We start from the raw sequence: 24,473 nt of genomic DNA, 5'->3' as shown, positions 1-24,473 counted from the left end.
ATAAGAAAGAAATGATGTAGTGAAAATTATAACCACAACAATAAAGGGGGGAAAAAAGAAAGGGAACTTGGATTAGTCGTATATTATAAATTCTAGGACAATCACACACACACAAAAAAAGAAAATAAAAGAGAAGTATAATGAATACACCAAGAAAGAAGAGAAGAGTTAGTTATATAAAATGTTCAACTAAAATGATAAAAAGAGTGGAAGATGAAATAAGAACAAAGAACAGGACAATAAACAGAAAACAGTACAAATGTAGTAGCTCTTATCCCACCTGTGGAAATAATCACTTTGAACATCAATTGTAAATATACCAAACAAAAGACGGAAAGTGTCAGAGTGAATTGACCAATGTGACCTGCTTAAACAAAGGGTATTCACAAAGTTCAGAGAAAATGTATGTTATAAGAAAACAATGCCTTGATTTAAATTTATTTTTGCACCAGAATAAATTCATACTTTAATTTTCTACCAGCTCTTTGAAGTATCTTCATACGCTATCTACAAGAAACTCCACTTTAAGTATAAAGAAACAGAGTAAACATAATGGATGGAGAAAGATATATCATGTTAATACTAGTCAAAAGAAAGTGGGAGTAACTATACTAATTTTAGACAGAGTAGACTTCAGAGCAAGAAAAATTATCAGGTATAAACAAAGGGCATTATGTAATAATAAAAGGGTTAATTTTTCAAGGAAACATAACAATCTTATGTGCCTAACTAAAATAAATAAATAATCAATATATGTGAGGCCAGGGCCAGTCCCAAAGCACAGTGATTAAGAATAATGCATAGGGAGTGGGATCTTTCATGGCCAACTGTGGTTCAAATCTCAGCCCCATTAGCTTAAAAAACATACTAGGTATGTGTCCATGCATACCTAAAATTCTGATAAGATAGAGGAATAGAGGAGAGAGGATTGTGGCATAATCATGCTTCACTTGGCGGGGGTGGGGGGTGGGGGATGGGGGTGTTCTTTAAGGAAAAATAATGAATCCACTATAACAGTGAAGACTTCAATAACCTTCTTCAGGAATGAACAGATACAGTAGGCAGAAAATCAGTAAGTACTTCATTGAATTCAGTAACACCATCTATCAAGTGGATATACACAACATCTGTAGATTATTTCATCTAACAAGAACAGGATACACATTCTTCTCAAGTACACATGGAATATTTCCAAACATGGATCACATCATAGGCCATGAAACATGCCTTAAAAATTTGGAAAAACAGAAATCAAACAACATCTGCTCTCAGAGCACAATAGAATTAAACTAGACATCAATAACAGAGAGATAACTGCAAAATCCCCAAATACTTGAAGAATAAACAGTACACTTCTAGGAAACACATGAGTTAAAGAAGAGTCTCAAAATAAGCATTTTTTGAGAGAGATATTTTGCTATAGGGGGTGTGTGTACTCACTGGAGAGACAGAGAGACAGCAAGAAATCACCTCTTAAGAGAGATGGCCACATCACAGTCCTCTTCCTTTCTCCTCTCTGGATTTTTGGCATGCAAACACACATACCCAGCATGGATTTTAAGCCATTGGGTCTGGGACTCAAGCCATGGTCAACTATGTGGGAGTTGAGCAACATAACCATTATGCCATATGCTGGTCCCTCTCAAAAGAAATTTTGAAATATATGAACTTAATAAAATTTAAAGCAAAACTTATGAAAATTTGTGAGATACAACAAAAGCAGTGCTTAGTGGGAAATTTATAGCATGAAATGCATATATTAGGAAATAAAGTTTGGGCCAGCAGGTGACATGGAGGTTAAGGCAATAGATTTCACATGGCTGACTATATGGTTTGAATCCCAGATCTGGCAGCTTGAAAAACACACCAGGTACATTTGCATACATGCCCAAGAATCCCAAGAGGGGAATGGAGAAGGGATTGCAGTATGGCCATCATCCTTAGGGGGTGATTTCTCATTTTTCCTCTCTGTCTCCCTGGTGAGCACATATGCTCTATGGGAAAAAAATACTAAAAAATAAAGAAAGAAATAAAATAATAAGAAAACTCTAAAGTCTATAGTCTAAGCTTCTAACTCAGAAGACTACAAAAAGAAGAGTAAATTAAATTCAAAGTAAACACGAAAAAAATCATAAAAATTAGAGTACAAATCAATAAAATTGAAAACAGAGAATTAATACAGAAAAACAAATGTTAAGCAGATTCTTTGAAAAGATCAATAAAACTGATAAGCCTTTAGCTAGGCTAACTAAGAAAAGAAAGGACACAAATTACTAATATCAAAAACAAAAGAGGGGCATCACTACAGATCTCATGGACATTTAAAGAGTAATAAGGGAATACTATCAAAACCTCAGTCTCATCAATTTGAAAACCTAGGTGAGATGGACCAATCCTTTGAAAATGTAATCTTTTAAACTCACACAAGATGAAACAAGCAATCTGAGTAAGACTATACCTCTGAAAGAAATGGAATCAATAATTTGTCATCTTCCAAAACAGCACTATATCCAGATGGATTTACAGTACTGGATTTACCATGTATTTAAGGAAGAAGTTATACTATTTCTCTTTTCTCCTTCAGAAAACAAAGTAGAGAATTGTAGAACCTGGAGAACTTTCATTCCTTGCTGGTAGGGATGCAAAGTGTGGTATAGCCACTAAGAAAAACAATTTGGTAGTTTTTAAAAAAAAATTAGACATTCTCTTTCCATACCATCTAGCATCCATAATCTGAGTATCTTACATAAATGAACTGAAAACCTATGCTTATAAGAAAAAAATGTACACATGGATATTTACAAAATCTTTATTCCTAATTGCTAAAATTGGAAGCAAACAATATGCTCTTCAGTAGATAAACTGTGGTACACGCAAACAATGTAATATTATTATTATTATTATTCAGTGTGTGGGGGGTGGGGGATGGGGGTGTTCTTTAAGGAAAAATAATGAATCCACTATAACAGTGAAGACTTCAATAACCTTCTTCAGGAATGAACAGATACAGTAGGCAGAAAATCAGTAAGTACTTCATTGAATTCAGTAACACCATCTATCAAGTGGATATACACAACATCTGTAGATTATTTCATCTAACAAGAACAGGATACACATTCTTCTCAAGTACACATGGAATATTTCCAAACATGGATCACATCATAGGCCATGAAACATGCCTTAAAAATTTGGAAAAACAGAAATCAAACAACATCTGCTCTCAGAGCACAATAGAATTAAACTAGACATCAATAACAGAGAGATAACTGCAAAATCCCCAAATACTTGAAGAATAAACAGTACACTTCTAGGAAACACATGAGTTAAAGAAGAGTCTCAAAATAAGCATTTTTTGAGAGAGATATTTTGCTATAGGGGGTGTGTGTACTCACTGGAGAGACAGAGAGACAGCAAGAAATCACCTCTTAAGAGAGATGGCCACATCACAGTCCTCTTCCTTTCTCCTCTCTGGATTTTTGGCATGCAAACACACATACCCAGCATGGATTTTAAGCCATTGGGTCTGGGACTCAAGCCATGGTCAACTATGTGGGAGTTGAGCAACATAACCATTATGCCATATGCTGGTCCCTCTCAAAAGAAATTTTGAAATATATGAACTTAATAAAATTTAAAGCAAAACTTATGAAAATTTGTGAGATACAACAAAAGCAGTGCTTAGTGGGAAATTTATAGCATGAAATGCATATATTAGGAAATAAAGTTTGGGCCAGCAGGTGACATGGAGGTTAAGGCAATAGATTTCACATGGCTGACTATATGGTTTGAATCCCAGATCTGGCAGCTTGAAAAACACACCAGGTACATTTGCATACATGCCCAAGAATCCCAAGAGGGGAATGGAGAAGGGATTGCAGTATGGCCATCATCCTTAGGGGGTGATTTCTCATTTTTCCTCTCTGTCTCCCTGGTGAGCACATATGCTCTATGGGAAAAAAATACTAAAAAATAAAGAAAGAAATAAAATAATAAGAAAACTCTAAAGTCTATAGTCTAAGCTTCTAACTCAGAAGACTACAAAAAGAAGAGTAAATTAAATTCAAAGTAAACACGAAAAAAATCATAAAAATTAGAGTACAAATCAATAAAATTGAAAACAGAGAATTAATACAGAAAAACAAATGTTAAGCAGATTCTTTGAAAAGATCAATAAAACTGATAAGCCTTTAGCTAGGCTAACTAAGAAAAGAAAGGACACAAATTACTAATATCAAAAACAAAAGAGGGGCATCACTACAGATCTCATGGACATTTAAAGAGTAATAAGGGAATACTATCAAAACCTCAGTCTCATCAATTTGAAAACCTAGGTGAGATGGACCAATCCTTTGAAAATGTAATCTTTTAAACTCACACAAGATGAAACAAGCAATCTGAGTAAGACTATACCTCTGAAAGAAATGGAATCAATAATTTGTCATCTTCCAAAACAGCACTATATCCAGATGGATTTACAGTACTGGATTTACCATGTATTTAAGGAAGAAGTTATACTATTTCTCTTTTCTCCTTCAGAAAACAAAGTAGAGAATTGTAGAACCTGGAGAACTTTCATTCCTTGCTGGTAGGGATGCAAAGTGGTATAGCCACTAAGGAAAACAATTTGGTAGTTTTTAAAAAAAAATTAGACATTCTCTTTCCATACCATCTAGCATCCATAATCTGAGTATCTTACATAAATGAACTGAAAACCTATGCTTATAAGAAAAAAATGTACACATGGATATTTACAAAATCTTTATTCCTAATTGCTAAAATTGGAAGCAAACAATATGCTCTTCAGTAGATAAACTGTGGTACACGCAAACAATGTAATATTATTATTATTATTATTCAGTGTTAAAAATAAATGAGCTATTGGGCCAAAGAGCAGTGCAATGATAATGCCATCCCAGGGTTTCCCTGTATAAACTAAGCACATATACACATGTCTATGATCCAGGCTGGCTGATGCTGGGGGGCAGATCATGACATGAGGATTCTATAGGGAGTGACAATCTCTTTATCTCTCTTTCTCTCTCTCTGAAGAAATAAATGAATAAACTTAAAAACAAGTTGAATCACCAAGCAATAAAAAGACATGGAAGAAACTTAAATGTGTACTACTAAATAAATCGGTCTGAAAAATCTACATATAGTATGACTCCAACTATATGACACACTGAGAAAGGCAAAACTATAGAGACAATAAAAATGTCACTGTCTTCCTGAAATTAGGTAAGGGTAGGGATGAGTAGGTGGAATACAGAAGAACAGATACCTCACCAAAAATACAGAAAGGGAAAATAAATATATGAAAAAGATGCTCAACATCATATACCACATAGAGCAGTGAAACTACTGCATGTGATACTATAATTGTAAATACATGTCATTATACATTTGTCCAAACCTGTAGAATGTACACCACCACTAATGAACCCTAGTATAGATTATGGACTTTGATTATGATGTCTCAATGTGAGTTCATTGATTGTAACAAACGTACTACTCTTGTGGGGGATGTTGATGATGGGGAAGGCTATCCATGTGTCAGGGGAGAAAGTAAATGGAAATAATTTTTTATTATTTATTAAGATGATGTTTCAGTAACTGTTTCCATAACATGACCTAAATATGCTCTGATGCATATTCTAAAATACATGTCCTGTTCTGAGGGGAGAAAAGTCAATTAATGAATGAGTAGTGATTAAATTTCTACAGGTTAAAAGATCAATAATGGCAAATGTTAAAGAAAAATACATATTTATTGGATATTACTTTAATTTGTTTTTTACTGAAGTTAATTAAGCAGGAAACTTGTAAAATAAGACATTTAAGTAATTGAGAGAAAAACAAGAGACAAATGCTGAGGTGGATAGAAAGAAAGTGGGGAGAGGGAGAAGGAAAAGGGGAGTGAGGGAAAAAATGAGGATGACGATTGTAGCCCAACAAATTGGTTTGACATTTTGTCTTAAGTACCAGCAATAACAATGACATAAGATGGGTGTAAATAAAATTTCTATCTCACTGTGAGACCATAGGTCTTTAGTGAAATTATGAATGTAAAAATATGCTGTGTCTTAGCTGGAAGGTCTGTAATGCTATAGCAATGGTACATGTGTACTGAGTGGAGAAATCTACCTCAGGGACCGTCAGCTCAGTTCCACCCAGAGGTGAAATGTTAGCCTAGGTCTCGTATAGATGTAATGGGTATTGTTGACAACCCTGCTTTTTCATCATCTTGCCCTGCTTTTTCCTTCCTAACAGAACTCCAAATTTGTCAGGTGTCCCTCACAGCCTCCATGCACCTGATGAGACTTGAGAAGCCTGACTCCAGTGTACACCCCAGAGGAGTGGGCTTATCTGGCTAAGAGTCATCCTGTTCCTGCAAACCAGGGTTCAGTAAACATTTTCCATAAAGAGACATATTGTAGGCTTTGAGACCGTATGGTGTCAGTCATAGGTACTTGTGCCATTGTAGGGTGAAAGCAGCCCAGGCAATACAAAAATGCAGGAGTGTGGCTGGGTTCCAATAAAACTTATTTGTGGACACTAAAATTTGAATTTTATGTAATTTTCACATTATGAAATATCATCCTTTTAAAATTTTCCCAACCATTTAAAAATATAAAAACCACTTTTAGCTAGCAGGAAACAGACACTGGGTGGAATTCAATCAGTGGGCTGCACATGGCATGCTCTGTTCTAGGCCAGCATGGTCCAAAAGTATTTTCTAGGATGGTGAAGATATTCTAAAAGTCTGCCAGAGGTAGCTGTTGAGTACTTGAAATCTGTCCAGTATGATCGAGGAATAGAATTCTTAAATTTAATTTAATTTAATTTAATGTAAGCAACCACCTTTGACACGGATAGTAAGGAGTCTCACTCCACTTTTTAGTGTTTGACTGATGGTAGCATTTAAGCCTCACCCCTCTCTCGTCCCTTCATGGCCCACATACAGACAGGATAAGAGTTAAGAAAGCCTGGGTGCCCTGCCTGTGGCACCGATAGGTGATTCAAACCACTGAAGCCCTTACAGAACTTCCATGCTGGCCTCACCCCTAACTACAACTTGAAACCATGCCAGCATCCTTTCTTTGCTCTCTCAACCATTTTGGACTTGCTTGAGAGGCCTGCCCTACTCCCTATAGAAACCTAGATTATGTAAACGATGAATCTGTTCATACTCAGTTGGAGTGTGTGTGGCATGGCATCGTCCTTCTCAACATCTGAACCAAATTTTAGGTGTGGGTCCATCTGCCACTACAGACTGCCACAGCAAGTCATTACCATTGTGAAGAACACAACTCTTGAGAGTAGCTTGTTCAAAGATGGGCAAGTGACTCAATTTGGAATTGTATTGGTAAGAACAGAATAGGACATTTACAAGTCTGCTTAGAAACAGCTGAGAAATTTCTTTTTTATTTTTTTGGGAAGTAATCTTTTGCCTTTGCTTCAATGTAGACATAAAAATCTATAGCCTATTTGTGGCTGGCATCTGTATTTTACTTACAAGGAAAACCAGCCCGGAGATGAAGATGATCCTGTTGGAAGAGAGTAGGTTCTAATGACAATATTGAACTTCTAGATCAGCCTCTTCCTGAAGCCAGGCCTTCTCCTCGGCTTCCAGGTATGTGAGCCAATATTTTTCTAACCATTCATTACAGTCCACAAAAATTCTAACACATATCATTGATTCTAAGAAAGTATATTTCCCCAATTAATTTTAAAATCTTCAAGACTTACATAAGTCTTATAATAACATGACATAATTTATCTGATAAAAAATCTTTCTCTTCAGTGGGGTACACAAAATAATGGCATATCTCGTAATTGAGAATCTGATGAATTGCTTTATTGTGATGAATAAGTGTTGAGGCTTTTAAAATTTTTCTGATACTTATGGTTGTTTTACTTTCTAAATGAGTATTTCTTTCAAAACAGGTTTTTCTTTAAGTTTTTTATGTCCCAGGTATTAAAGAGGCAGTATTTTCATGCTAGGATATATGCAGAACATGTTTGACTGAATTTTAGCACCTGAATTAGATTTTATTACTTGAAGAATAGGTTCTGGTTTCTGAACTAAGGGAATATGCAAAACACTGTCCAAAATTAGAAAGATCATTTGGGAACATCAACTAAATTAAAGGAGATTAAGAGGCTGACATATACTGGTAGTACCCAGCCACTGGGTGAACTGGCCTTGGATGAAATGAAGCAGAGAGGATCTGCTTAATTGTATGCTTGCTGCACTCATTGTCCCCAGCTCCTGAAAGGCGATTTAGCTATGAATTACATTTCTGTTATTAGATTTTTAGCATTCTTTTTGTTTTATTGTAAAACTTCAGCATAATGCAAGCTTATTATTATGGGTTTTAAGTCAAGAACCACCAAGCATTAACATTATTTCAAACACATTGAAATCCAAAATAAACACCCACTTTCATGAGCCAAACTCCCAATTTGAATCAAATTCTCTTATTACAAAAAAGACCTTCTTGCGAATGTTCTCTCTACTCCACCCCCAAATCTTGCTCAAAATGGCAATATGAAACTGTAATGAAAAATAAAGTTCCATATTATAATTTCAACACAAAAAGATAAAATACTTAGAGAAGTATGTGACCTATTTGCAAAAAAAGTTTGAGACATATAAAACAGTAAGTTGATACAGTGTTTTTGCATTGGAAAAGTGATACCATCTTTTTACAAAACACTTAACAGATTTATAAAATCTTCATTAAAAAATCCAAAATAGATGGTGAGAAGGAAGTATGGCAAAGTGATTTTAAAGATAAAGGGCAAAACAGCCAAGAATATATTGAAAGTAAAGACTAATGAGAGAACTTGCCCAACCAGTTAATATAACTTCAATAATTAAGGCAGTGTGCTACTGACAAAAAATTGGCAGGCAGATCAATGTAATGGATTTGATAGCCCAGAAATTGACTCCAGTATAGATGCAAACTTAATATATATTAACTGATTTGCATCACAAATCAGTGAGAAAAAGACTGACTATTGAATAAATGTTGCTGGACAAATGGCTATTCGGAAAATCACCCTGTACCTCATAAATATGTTCAACTATCACATGTTGATTAAAAACTAGAAGAGAAAGAGGAAAAATTAGTTAAACTATCACTATAAAATAAATTGCAATGAGTAACTTTAACCCATTAAATGCCAGAGGTCTTACAGAAATGAGAAGTCCTCTTTAAGCATAAGTGAATGCACAGAAATCACAAAGAAAAATTAGATCATAATAGAAGGTGAAATGGATATTTCTGTCTCCCTTCCTCTTCCCAATGCCTATGGAAATGAAAAAAACAATAGTTTAAAAGACTAAAATCTTTCAGAAAACAAACAAAATATGCACCATCAGTGTACCAGAAATCGATGAAGTCCAGGGAGATAGAAAGTACAGAAGCAAACAAACAAAAACTATAGCTCAAAGCAAAAAAGAAAAAAGGTACTCCACTAGTAATAATTGCTCTTTCCAGGACCAGCAGATGGTGTAATGGTTATGGTGCTGGACTCCCACGTAGTTGACCACAGTTTGAGTCCCGGACCTGGTGGCTTAAAATTCACACCAGTGGGGGCCAGCAGGCGATGTGGTGGCTGGGGCACTGCACTTTGACATGACCTACTGCAGTTCAAGTCTTGGACCTGGTGGCTTGCTTTCTCACTTTGTCTCTCTGTGTGTGTGTCTCTCTCTGGTGAGCATGCATGCTCTATAGCAAATTTTAAAATAATAATAAATAAAATTAAATAATTCTTTAAAAGCAAACAAACAAAAAACTCATGCCAGGTGCATGTGCATGCATGCCCAAGATCTCAAGATGAGAATGGAGAAGGGATTACGGTGCGGCCTTCCCTCCTGGGGGTGATTTCTCACTATCTGTTGCTCTCTCTCTCTCTCTCTCTCTCTTCAGTGAGCTCATTTGTCCTATAGCAAAATCTCTCTCTGTAAAAAAAGAAAGAAAGAAAGAAAGAAAGAAAGAAAGAAAGAAAGAAAGAAAGAAAGAAAGAAAGAAAAAAAGAGAGAAAGAGAAAGAAAGAAAGGAAAGAATTGCACTTTCCAATGAAGCCCTAAAGCAGGGATTCTCAAAGGAGAGATTCCTAGACCAACAACCTCCTCATCGCCTGGAAAACTGTTTTAAATCTCACTCCATGCCTACTGCATCTGAAAGACTGGTAGTGGAGTCAAATAATCTTGAGTCAAACCCAAGATGATGTACACCCTATAATATGGAACTCTGTCACATTCCATTGCTGTGGTCATACCTGATGGAAGTCAACAAAGCACAGCATTGGGTCGTGCCTTGCCATTGCTGTGAGACCTTGGGCAAGTTGCTTCACCTTCTGAACTTCAGTTTTCATGCATAACATATCTTCCAGGTGATTATATTGCACATGAAGTCTGTGCAGTCCTATCCTCAGGAAACTCCACATTCATAGTCAATGATGATTCTAAAACAATTCGTAGAATAATTAAATAAAAATCTACATTCAGAGCAGCTGGGCCAATAGACCTCCTCATCACTGTCGTCAACATTGAGCAGGAGTTAGCAGGTGTATTTTTCCTGGGGATACAGCTACATGTATGACTCAAAAATAAATCATTTTTCTAAGATGAGTATTGGTACTCGAGCAACATAGTCTGAGAATTTCCTACCCTCTTCATGCTAGCAGAACAGGGAGGAAAAAGGAAGAGATTTTCCTCCCCAGAATGACTTACACACAATGTGGCTCTTTGAGGTAGTAGTTCTGAAAAGGAGGATGTCCAGAGTTGCCTTGGTGCTGAGGAAACAGTTTTGTGACTCTGAGAAACTACTGCTGTCCCGTGGAAACTGAGTCTTCGCATTTGGAAGTTAAAATATTCACTTTATCATTCGTCCCCATTTTGCCCATATTTACAACTCTTATTCACCAACAAGTAATAAAAATGCTATTTGACTATTGAAAAGTTACATTCAGTTTAGAGCAGGCATTGTTTTCTGTGAAGAGTCAGAGTTAATATTTGTGGCTTTGCAGTTCAGATTTCTGTTGCAACTACTGAAGGCTACCACTGTAGCACAAAAGCAGTCATTGAAAAGTGGCCATAGATAGTACATAAAGGAATGAGTGTAGGTGTGTTTCAATAAAACTTTATTCACAAAAGGAAACGGCCTATGTGACATAGTCATCAACCACTGGGTTTAGAACAGACTCCCAAATTCAAAAATCAGCTGACAACTAAGAGGCAAACATCTAAGGAAAACTCTAAAGGCTAACCAGAATTAATTTTAGGGGAAATAGAGTTACTAAGAAAAAGAAGAAAAGATGTTAGGCAGTATAACACGCTCAGGAAATAGTTGTAAGAGTATTTAATTCATAAAAAAGAGCAAGTTACTGTGGAATAAACAGCCTTTTGAAAAGTATATTGAGGATTATCAAATAATAAACTGATTAGCTTAATAAAGTAAGCTGGAAAACGGAAGTGAAGAGTTATTCTTCTGTAATGCAATCAAAAGATGAACAGATGAACAGTAAAAGTAAAATGTTGCTACATGAGGCTAGTTACTGAAGTTCAACTCTTGTTTAATAGATATTCCAGAAAAAGAACAAGAAAGTATTTTTTGAAATAACAACAGATAACATCTTGATTGATTTGCCTACACAAAAATTGAAAACATTTACTCATCAAAATCCATAATATAACAACCTTCAAGTTAATAAGGATATATAAGATAAAGATGTCATTAAATACAAAGAATTTATATAAAGTACTCAGTAGTCCAAGTAGAAAAATCAGCAAAGAACATGAAGTTATTTACATAAAGGTAGAGAAAAATGATTAGTTAACTTTCATCAGGTATCATGACCATAGCAATGGAATATGACAGAGTCTGACCATTGGAGGGTGTGTCATTTACTTGCACATCCCTAACTGAACTCGCTCATCACACCCAACATAGGTGCTTATAACATGTTAGAATATCAGTTGCCAAACAGAAGTGTGTTGGTTATATAGCATAAAATGAACAATCTCAGGTTTAATTGTAGAGATCAGTGTCTCTCAAACTCTAGTGTATATCCAAATCACTGAGTGGGCTTGCTGCAATCCAGATTACTTGGAAATGTAGATCCCAGGGTTCAGACCTTCAGTTATAAGATGAACAAGAGCTGAGAATCTCATATACAGCATGAATGGTAATGAATGTATTAATTGATTTGATCATAATAATCATTACACAATGTGCATGTATATCAAATCGTCACATTGGACACCTTGAATATATACAATCTGTAACTGTCAATTAAATGTTTGCAAATTTTAAAATTTCAGACTACTGGAGATGGTGATCAAAGGGTACAAACTTTCAGTTATAATATTAATTTGATTATGATAATCAATACACAATATATATGTATATTAAATCATCATATTGTATGCCCTGAATATGTAGTCTTTATTTGTCAATTAAATGTTTTAATATATTTTTTTCAAAAGACTTCAGCTTCTGATTCAGTAAGTCTGCGTCTTGGCTCCAAGTTTTATTTTCTAACAAGTTCCCAGGTGATATTGTTGCTATTCTAGGGTACCACACTTTGAAAACCAAAAACAGAGATCAAGAGTTGGCAAATTCTTCCTGTACGGGAGCAGGTAGTAAATATTTTAGGCTTTGTGGGCCATGCAGTGTCTGATCTTCACTGTTTTAACATGATAGCAGCCATATCACAGACAATATGTAATGTCTGGGTTACATTTCAATGAAGCTTTATTTACAAAAGCAGACAGCAGGCCAGATTAGGCCCTTGTGCCACAGTTAGCCAACTTTCGATGTGGGAAAATGGGGCCCATGTAGGAGACCACGTTCTGTAAAGATGAAAATTTAAAGCATGTGTTTTAACCTGAATTCAATGAACAGATTTGTTAGTTCTCTAACTGCCCTTTCCAAGATGCATTTATAATGACAGTAGCAATGGAATGGCTTTCACTGGAAACTCGGGCTGGACAAGAAATCAAGAAAACCAGAAAGCAGAAAAGTAGACAAGGAACCTCACAATGTCCTGGAGAGAGATAATCAAAGCCACAGAAGAGCAGGCGGTTTGGGTTGAGGAGGCGTCTAGCTAAATGGTTCTCATGGAAACCAAGTGTACCAGTTGCATGAGAAATAGCTGAAGGGCCAGGAAGAGGGCTGCTTGATCCTGACAGGTAGCTGCTAATTAGCAATCAAAACTTAATTGAGATTAACAGCTGTTTTTCTAGTACAGTTACTAACCGGGAGATAGAAGTGGTATGAAGATCATCCAAGCTCTACAAGCTGCTTTGTAACATCAGTAAACTATGAGGATAGAGCAAAATGCCAAGCAAGCAGAGAGATAAAAAGGGGCTATGTACACAGAGCAGAGCTGACAGGCCAAAGAGGGCTGGATCCAGAGGACCAATTAGGACGACTACAGGGGTGCTGGAGGCAGATTAAAGAGGCAGGATACAAACAACACTGGAAGGTCTATTCACTGGCTGGTGTGGCTGAGCGGCTGCCCGATTCTTGTGGAGAGAAGGGCACATTGGTGCAGCTCTCTTAGCTGTCAGCTGGGCCACTGAGTTAAACTGGAAATTCTTTCAAATGCACTATTTGAGCACCTTTCTAGCACTACTCCTGTACCTAGAAATATCTATTGTCACGCCACGGGGCTGACCCTGTGACATTTCCACTGGGTAAAGCATGTCAGATGGTTCATCTCTCTCTCTCTCTCTCCCTCTCTCTCTCTGACAACCTTCCAGTGGGTTTTCTTTTTCCAAGTCTCAGACTAGCAGCTCTGAGTGGGCTCTTAATTAGCACCACTAGCAGAACTGGTGGCTGCCACCAAAAGTATAGCACCCAAGACCTAGGAAGAACTAAAACACAATGTAGCATGGTTTAAAGCCTTTAGACATAGGATTGTCTTGGACATTAAAGATACTGAAAACTGGAGCAGTACGATGCAGCACCTGCTATGTGCCTGACACTGGGCTAAATGCTTGAATTAAAATAAGTCATATGATCTTTACAACACTTACTGGGGGATACCTGTGTACTGCTATTATTCCCATTTTACAGATGAGAAAGCTGACATAGAATGGCTAAGAAATATGCCCTAAGTTTACAGAGATGCATCTGAGATAGAATTTGAACTCATGTGGTTGGACAGCACATTTGTAGCCCAGTGATATCTTGTCTGGAACCTCAGTAGAAATGCAGAAACTCGGGTCTTGCCTAGACCTGCTGAATTAGAACCTGCAACTGACAAGATCTCCAGGTGATTCATTGGCTTAAGAAAGACTTCACTATGCTGGCTCTCCTTATACAGAAATATACCAAACATGTATGTTAATAGTACATTAGTATTAAAACATAAATCATCTCTAACGAACAAAGACACAGTGTAGTTAAAATAATACAAAAACATGGGGAAGAACTATATTGAACACTTTTCTCTCACAACTATCTTTCCTAACCATTGGCTCAGTTCTTGAAGAAGGCTTGTTTGCCTTCTAACTCTCTCCACTACTGGCCATTTTCACAGCCTGTAATTTCTTCTGTTTCAGAAAATATTCACTGCTATTTTTAAGTGATAATTGCCTCTTTATCACCATTTTTTTACTTCTTACTCTTGCTTCAAGTATCTGAGCTCTGAAGTTCTCCCAGTTAAGTAGCTTAGTTTGTTTCTAGAGTAACCAGGTTTTGCCACATTTCTCGCTCTTTCCCTTCCATCTCCTTTCATGATTGCCCTGAAATACTTTTTAGTAGAAATATACTTAGCAACTAGAGCTCTCATATATTACAGATGTAATGCAAAATGGAAAACAGAGGCAATGTCTTACAAACTCAAAACTACACTGGGGAATTCAAAAAGTTCTTAGAAAGATGGAGCTGAAGTACAAATTTATTTTGATGCAAAAACATGTTTGAAATTCACGTATAACTCTTTTTTAAAGAATTATTTCATTTAAATTTATTTATTTATTTTTAATTTGACCAGAGAGGGACAGAGCGAGCGAGCGAGAGAGAGAGAGAGAGAGAGAGAGGAAAAGTGAGAAAGCAAGCTGCCAGGTTCGAGATTTGATCCATGGTTGACCATGTGGGAGTCCAGCTTCCTTAACCACTACACCACCTACCAACCCCTGTGTAACTCTTTTTATAAGACTCATTTTCCATACACTTTTTGAAACCACCAGTCATTTCCTTATGACCAGTCTATATTAGAGTTTCTATCCTAGGGAAATAAAAACTTACGATGACACAGAAACCTGTACATAAATGTTTATTAACAATTCTATTAATAACTGCCAAAAACTGGAAAAATAAGTCAAATGTCCTTCACTAAATGAATGAATGATCGAATGAACAAATTATGGTATATCTATACAATGTAATAGCATTCATCAATCAAAAGGAATAAACTACTTAAACACTTAAAAATAGAGATAAATCTGTAGCATTCACTAACACTACTAAAAGCCACATGCAAAATTACATCTTGCATAATTTAATTTATCTAAAATCCTAGAAAAGGCAAAGCTATAGCCATAGAAAGCAGATAAGCACTTGCCACCAGGAGGTGGGGTAAGGGCACAAGGAAACATCTGGGGCTGATAAAAATGTCTACAGGGTAACTGTGGTGGGGATTATACTATCTTATGCATTTGTCAAATTACACATTTAAAATTAGTGAATCTTATTAAAGGTAATCTATACCTTATAAAGCTAATCAAAAATGGAAGAATTTGAGATTCAATGTGCGTTCCTATAAGGAAGAAGAGGAAGGGCTTCCAGGTCTATTGAATCAGATGGTGGTCAACATCATCATCATCATCATCATTACCAAATATAACAAGAAAAGAAACAGCTGTACAAATACCAAAGACTAGCGGAGGGGTAGTCTGTGCTCTACAACAATCTGATTAAACTCATTACTTAGAGAGAGCACATTCTAAACATGTTTTCAATGTCCTGAGGCTTTAGAATCTGAAATGAGTTCTATATAGATGCCATAAACATCTTGTAATTAAAGAGATGCTAAACGTCAGTTGCATTAATGCTGAAAAAATATAAATGCAACATCAATGTCTAAAGCCATTGAGAACTAGTGTCTCTTAAGTCAGTTAAGAGTAAAATTTCAATCTCAATGGATCTAAGTTCTGCATGTCCTTGATTATAGGAAGTTACTTTATGTAGAATCCTTCTAAAATATTTCTGGGAATCCTTATGTCTGTGTGCATCTTGACCTGGTCAATCCCCAAATGCAGACTGTCTGGCACAGACCCACACTACCTTCCACAGATGGGCCAAACTGAGGCTTTGGGTCTCTCTTCCATAGCCATCCAATATCATTTATTAGGGGGACTTGCCCCACCCCATCTTGATGATACTGGACAAGCTTTGATATGCTCTGAGGTTGGAGTTTCACTGTATCTCTTACAAATGAGTAAGAAAATGATTCCTACATTCCAGTCACTTTGAGGATTCCCGAGAATTACTTGAGCCCCAAAGAATTAGTGTCCTGGCAAAGTAGCCCTTTCAATTCCTACTGCTTCTTCTCATCCAGACCCATATAGGCCAGTCTGTGATCATCTTCAGTCCTAGCTGCCACATGATGTCATGAACTACAACTTCATCTCAGTTGTGCTGGCCCTCTATTTTGCCTTATGGCTCTTGTTCATCAAGGGCCTCCCATTATATTCTGCTCTGTAATCTGGCTCCCTCCAGGGCTACCCCAGTTCACCTTCTCTCTGTATGTCTCTGAATCTTAATTATTGTCAGAGCTTATCCTGAGTCTCTCTGGCCTCTGTGAAAATCAATGGGAATAAATAGATGGCTAAAATGCACATGCCAGGAGCACTGACTTCCGACTCTTGCTCAGCCTGAACTCCTCTTACATCAAGAAGACTCTTTTCCAGAGACAACTGTGTTGCATCAGTGCTATCAAAATATAAGACCCATGGAAATATGAGCGAGATAAAACACAAAACAAACAATGATCTTTAATGGGGGAGGTCAGGGAGCTCGCTGTCTCAGAAGAATGTGACCCAGCCTGGCTGATTGTCCATCTATTTATTGAGGAAGAAGGCACCAGAGCAGCAGTAAGCATTTTCTAAAGTTTTTTGCATCCGTTCCGATAGCAGTAGGACTGTGAGACTTGTTCAGGGAACAGGTGGAATTCTTGATCTGGCTGATGTGGTCACATCTTCCTGTTTTCAGGACAGAGTGAGCACAGTGTTCTCTGTTTTCTCTCTCTGATATGTACACATTAACCATTTCAAGGTCTGAGTGCTCTATCATCCAGTTGGGTTTTGTTTTGTTTTGCTTTGCTTTGTTTTGTTTTGTTTTTGTTTTGTTTTGATCATGCAGTGAAATTTTTTGGAATTCTATTGACTATATTCTATTGGATGGTCAGAAAAGTCATGACATGGGAACCAGCAGTTAGCGTAATGGCTATGTCGCTGGACTCCCACGTAGTCGACCATGGTTCACATCCCGGACCCGGTGGCTTAAAACTCACGCCGGGCATGTGTGCGTGCGTGCCCAAGATCCCGAGAGGAGAATGAAGGAGAAGGGATTGCGGCGTGACTATCCCCCCTGGGGGGTGATTTCTCGCTTTCTGTCTCTATGTCTCTCTCTCTCTCTGGCAAGCGCACGCACCCTATAGTAAAAACCTCTCAAAAGAAAAAAAAAAGTTATGACATATTTTCTCTATGCAAAAATGCATCATGACTTTTCCAATGACCCAAAAGACAGCTGAAAAATCTGGTTCTGAAAAGGCCAGAACATGAACATCTCTGGGACTCCAAGGAGCATCAATGAATGGATAGTTATATTTCAAACAAGTATAGGAAATAACAGAATATTTATTACCTAGTATTATCAAATCATACGGCTCTTATTAAAATTGCTTAAATAATACATTATATATCTGATGAGCCCTCCTGTATGGTATATCAAATGTGGATGCAAATTCTTTGCAGCCATTAAGAGAAAGCTAATCAAAAATGGAAGAATTTGAGATTCAATGTGCGTTCCTATAAGGAAGAAGAGGAAGGGCTTCCAGGTCTATTGAATCAGATGGTGGTCAACATCATCATCATCATCATCATTACCAAATATAACAAGAAAAGAAACAGCTGTACAAATACCAAAGACTAGCGGAGGGGTAGTCTGTGCTCTACAACAATCTGATTAAACTCATTACTTAGAGAGAGCACATTCTAAACATGTTTTCAATGTCCTGAGGCTTTAGAATCTGAAATGAGTTCTATATAGATGCCATAAACATCTTGTAATTAAAGAGATGCTAAACGTCAGTTGCATTAATGCTGAAAAAATATAAATGCAACATCAATGTCTAAAGCCATTGAGAACTAGTGTCTCTTAAGTCAGTTAAGAGTAAAATTTCAATCTCAATGGATCTAAGTTCTGCATGTCCTTGATTATAGGAAGTTACTTTATGTAGAATCCTTCTAAAATATTTCTGGGAATCCTTATGTCTGTGTGCATCTTGACCTGGTCAATCCCCAAATGCAGACTGTCTGGCACAGACCCACACTACCTTCCACAGATGGGCCAAACTGAGGCTTTGGGTCTCTCTTCCATAGCCATCCAATATCATTTATTAGGGGGACTTGCCCCACCCCATCTTGATGATACTGGACAAGCTTTGATATGCTCTGAGGTTGGAGTTTCACTGTATCTCTTACAAATGAGTAAGAAAATGATTCCTACATTCCAGTCACTTTGAGGATTCCCGAGAATTACTTGAGCCCCAAAGAATTAGTGTCCTGGCAAAGTAGCCCTTTCAATTCCTACTGCTTCTTCTCATCCAGACCCATATAGGCCAGTCTGTGATCATCTTCAGTCCTAGCTGCCACATGATGTCATGAACTACAACTTCATCTCAGTTGTGCTGGCCCTCTATTTTGCCTTATGGCTCTTGTTCATCAAGGGCCTCCCATTATATTCTGCTCTGTAATCTGGCTCCCTCCAGGGCTACCCCAGTTCACCTTCTCTCTGTATGTCTCTGAATCTTAATTATTGTCAGAGCTTATCCTGAGTCTCTCTGGCCTCTGTGAAAATCAATGGGAATAAATAGATGGCTAAAATGCACATGCCAGGAGCACTGACTTCCGACTCTTGCTCAGCCTGAACTCCTCTTACATCAAGAAGACTCTTTTCCAGAGACAACTGTGTTGCATCAGTGCTATCAAAATATAAGACCCATGGAAATATGAGCGAGATAAAACACAAAACAAACAATGATCTTTAATGGGGGAGGTCAGGGAGCTCGCTGTCTCAGAAGAATGTGACCCAGCCTGGCTGATTGTCCATCTATTTATTGAGGAAGAAGGCACCAGAGCAGCAGTAAGCATTTTCTAAAGTTTTTTGCATCCGTTCCGATAGCAGTAGGACTGTGAGACTTGTTCAGGGAACAGGTGGAATTCTTGATCTGGCTGATGTGGTCACATCTTCCTGTTTTCAGGACAGAGTGAGCACAGTGTTCTCTGTTTTCTCTCTCTGATATGTACACATTAACCATTTCAAGGTCTGAGTGCTCTATCATCCAGTTGGGTTTTGTTTTGTTTTGCTTTGCTTTGTTTTGTTTTGTTTTTGTTTTGTTTTGATCATGCAGTGAAATTTTTTGGAATTCTATTGACTATATTCTATTGGATGGTCAGAAAAGTCATGACATGGGAACCAGCAGTTAGCGTAATGGCTATGTCGCTGGACTCCCACGTAGTCGACCATGGTTCACATCCCGGACCCGGTGGCTTAAAACTCACGCCGGGCATGTGTGCGTGCGTGCCCAAGATCCCGAGAGGAGAATGAAGGAGAAGGGATTGCGGCGTGACTATCCCCTCTGGGGGGTGATTTCTCGCTTTCTGTCTCTATGTCTCTCTCTCTCTCTGGCAAGCGCACGCACCCTATAGTAAAAACCTCTCAAAAGAAAAAAAAAAGTTATGACATATTTTCTCTATGCAAAAATGCATCATGACTTTTCCAATGACCCAAAAGACAGCTGAAAAATCTGGTTCTGAAAAGGCCAGAACATGAACATCTCTGGGACTCCAAGGAGCATCAATGAATGGATAGTTATATTTCAAACAAGTATAGGAAATAACAGAATATTTATTACCTAGTATTATCAAATCATACGGCTCTTATTAAAATTGCTTAAATAATACATTATATATCTGATGAGACCTCCTGTATGGTATATCAAATGTGGATGCAAATTCTTTGCAGCCATTAAGAGTATTTCTCATCCTTTGACTCTTGGCTAGCCCTTTAAGTTTGGACAACAGGATGTGGTAGAATGACAACATATGACTCCTAGACTTCTTAAGAGAGAAGTCTCACAGTTTCCTCTCTCGCCCTCTTAGAAGGCTGCCACTTTGTGAACAACTTGAGTCTGGCCTTCTTGATGATGGGAAAGTTCATGAAGAGAGACATGGGAGGAAAGGAGAGGCCCAGTCATCAAAGCCGAGGCCCCAGACTTGTGAATGAGAGGATATCTGGAAGCAACAAGTTCCAGCTGACAAACCAACTGGCCATGCCAGTGAGCACCATGTGGAGCAGAGATGAGTCATCCCAGCTGAGCCCTGCCTAACGGCCAACCGACAGGATGAAGGAAGAGCAAGTAAACAGCCATGGCTTTATAGCCCCTGGGTTTGGAGTGGTCTGTTATGCAACAATAAACTATGGAGACTCCCTGCAAACTCTCCTCAAACCCACTCTCTTATGTTCCTCTCACCACAAAAGTATATAAGGTCTTTCATTCCAACCCTTGCTTTTGGAATTCTACAATATATTTGTATTTCCTTTTCAAACAGATAGTATTTTTGTAATGTTTTTAACCTTATATGAGTGGTATTAAATGCTCTTATTTTATGACTTCCTTTTCTGTACATTATTATACTGATTTTTACACCGGTTGGTTTCTCTTAGCTTTAGTTCCTTCAGTTTCATTTCTGTGTAGGATTCCATTGTCTAAAGAAAATACAATATATATTCCCTACCTTCCCCCCTCCTTCCTTCTCTCTCTCCTCCCTTCTTTCCTTTCCTTTTCCTCCCCCTCCCTTCCTTGCTTCCTTCCTTCCGCTCAGTCATGAATATAATGCCTTAGCACTCAGCATCTAGCTCATCCTTCTAGCATTCCTTCTTGCAATAGAGAGGTTTAAAAGCTAAAAACTATGTTTCCAGGCATCCCTTGGAGATAGAGATGAGGATGCAATTTAGGTCTGGACAATCAGGTGCACTTACCTGAGGTTTGGAAAATGGGATTGAAGTAGTGGCTGTGGTTTTTGCTTTCTCAACTGTTTCTGCTCTCAGGAGAAGTCTGGTTCTCTGTAGCAGTGATAGCCCAGTGTCTAAACACTGTCTCATAGGTATTGACAAGCAGGGCATGAGCCTTCATTTTGCTGGTACCATCGCTGCAGATGCAGCATGGTTCTGGGGGAACCGTGGCAGTAGCAACCTGGTCCTAGTAGTTTCCTGAACCTGTCAGTTTCCTGATCACAGAGCTAGAGCTAATCAAGAAAAGGCTGTGTTTCCCTTAGTGACCCAGAATGTGGGCTATTGTTCCATCTTGACTAACCATGTTCAATGCCATGGCACTCCACTCAAAATTCAGTGGGTGACTTGAGGCTTTGCCACTTTGAGTTGAGTGTGGCTGCATCAAATGCAGGTATGGTTGGGCTTAGGCCCTGGAAGCCCTGGTCTCGTCTTTGCTCCATTTATGTTCACCCAAGGGCCCAAACTGACAGGTAACAGCTCTCCAGGAAGACAGGGCATGAGGACAAATACATTTGTTTTTTTGTTAATTAAAATACTTTCTAGGGCTAGTTCTAGAGCCTGGTGGTTAAGGCAGACAGAGTCTACGTGGCCTACCATAGTTTAAGTCCTAGACCTGGTGGCTTGGGAAACATGCTAGGCGCATGCACATTCATGCACGAAATCTTGAAAGGAGAAATAGAGGAGGAGAGATTGCATGACCATTCCTCATAACAGTACTTTCTCCTTTCCCTCGTTCTCTGTCCCTCTGTCTCTGGTGAGTACATGCACCCTCTAGCAAAACAAGAAAAGAAAAACATCTTTTAAAACTTTGAAACTATCTTGGGACTAGCAGTTAGTGTAATGACTATGTCGCTGAACTCCCATGTAGGCAACCGCGGTTCGAGTCCTGGACCCAGTGGCTTAAACTCATGCCAGGTGTGTGTGCGCACGTGCCCAAGATCCCAAGAGAAGAATGGAGGAGAAGGGATCGCGGCGTGGCCACCTCCCCTGGGGGGTGATTTCTTGCTTTCTATCTCTCTGTCTCTCTTTGTCTTTCTGGCGAGCGCACGCGCCCTGTAACAAAAACCTCTCCAAAAAAAAAAAGAAACAAAAACAAAAAAAACTTTGAAACAGTCAGTCTTAAACAAATAGAAAAATTGTAGGTACACACCTCAGAACATATTTCTTTGAACCATTTGACAGTAAGTTACCAAGTATACTCTCATTGTAACACCCACTCCCAACTTCAATGTGTACCAGGGAACATCAAAAAGTTCATGGAAAACAATGAATTAAAGTCCAAATCTAAAGTGCAGAAATATTTTGGAATCCATTAATAGTTTTTATAATGTATATTTTCCATGAAATTTTGGAAGACTCCGTTGTATTTCTACAATCAGGGATATTCTCCAAATAAATAGGATACAAGCATCAAAATCAAGAAATCAGCATTGATTCAAGCTCCACTCATGGTTAGCCATTGTCTAGTAATATCCTTTAGAACCAGTGGATCCAGTTTAGATATACTTATATATATATATATATATATATATAAATTTTAGAGGTTTTTGTCTTAGGGTACATGTACTCCCTGGATAGATAATCAGAGACAGAGCCAGTGAGAGGGAAAGTGAGAAATCACCCCCCAGGGGGGAAGTGAGAAATAACCCCCAGGGGGGATGTCCACACAGCAATTTCTTCTCTTCCATTCTCCTCCTGGGATCTTGGGCATGCGCACACACACACCTGGCATGCGTTCAAGCCATCGGGTCTGGGACTTTAACTGCAGTCAGCCACCTGGGAGTCCAATGATGTAACAGCTACGCCATCTGCTGGCCCCTAGATATACTTTTGCATTTAGTTGGGTGTCTTTAGTCTCCTTTGGTCTGAAACAACAGTTCCTTAGTCTTTGCTTAACTTTCACAGCATGCTTGAAGATTACGGGCAGCAAATTTTTAGAATGTGTCTCAACTCATGTTTGTCTGATGTTTCCTGATGATTAGATCCCAGTTCAGCACCTCTCACATGTACATCACAGATGCAAAGACGTGTTCTTCTCTCAGCAGCCCATCAGGTGGCTCCAGGAGTTCGATTTGACCTGTTCTTGATGAGCGTTACTTGGATTGCTGATTACAGTGGTGTCGGTCAGCCTTCTCTTTGTTCCTTTGTAGTTAATAAACATTTTATGGGAGGTACTATCAAATTATGTAAATACCCTGTTCTTCATCAAACTTTCTACCAATTAATTTACCTACCTATGCATTTGTACAGATGCTTGATTTTCTTTTTTACTCAATGAGTGTAATCTTCTAATATCACCATGTCATTTTCGACTTGTCGTGTCTGCTTGCTTTGTTCAACAGATGCCAGTTTTATCTTATACATCTCTGTGTGCAGTCCTGGAATCAACCATTTCTCCTGGTTTCTTCTAGTAAAGAATGCTATTTAAAAACCAGCTTTGCTAGATGTGCTCATTTTTATTGAAGTGTTGCTGTTCCCAGGACTTTTCAGAGACAGGGAGTGTGTGTGTATGGAATTATATCACACACACACGTGCACACACTTACATCTATGTTTATTTATCTGTGTACTCACATATATATCAAAATCCACATCCTCATGTTCATATCTTCAATTCCACTAGCAAACCACAGAGCTCATTTTCTCCCTTTGCATATTTGCAAGTTCTCCAACAGCGATCCAGCTCCCCTCATGCTTAGTCTAGTTATTGTCCTATCAATCTTCCTGAATTTAAGAAAGTTTCCCTGCAATAGTTGTCTCACCTCATCATGGTTCCTTCTCAACCTCACCTCTGACACCCCTGCCAGGAAACCACACCATGTGGAAACCCCCTCTGACCTATCAAGCCCCATACCCATGCTGGGCTGGCTCTCCTCACCCCACTCTTCTTGTGCATGTACACCTTCCTCAGGATACTTGGACCCTGGTCTGGCAGCAGCCTGGGTGTAGATGCCCTCTTCATCCTGCCTGGACTCCACCTCCTGCTCCAGGGCCCTCCATCACTTCCCCTCACTTTGCTGGGTTCTTACAACTTGCAATGCCTGCCCTGAGCACCCCCTCACATGGTCACTGTCCTCTTGTTCCTCAGGTTGAGTGAAGGGGAAGAAGGGAATAGGGAGAGAGGGAAGGAGAAAGGAAACCAACTTTTTTTAT

This window comes from Tupaia chinensis, unplaced genomic scaffold (genome assembly GCF_000334495.1).
Source record: "Tupaia chinensis unplaced genomic scaffold, TupChi_1.0 Scaffold000232_1, whole genome shotgun sequence".
In the NCBI taxonomy this organism is placed as follows: domain Eukaryota; kingdom Metazoa; phylum Chordata; class Mammalia; order Scandentia; family Tupaiidae; genus Tupaia; species Tupaia belangeri.
This window is presented reverse-complemented; position numbering follows the sequence as displayed.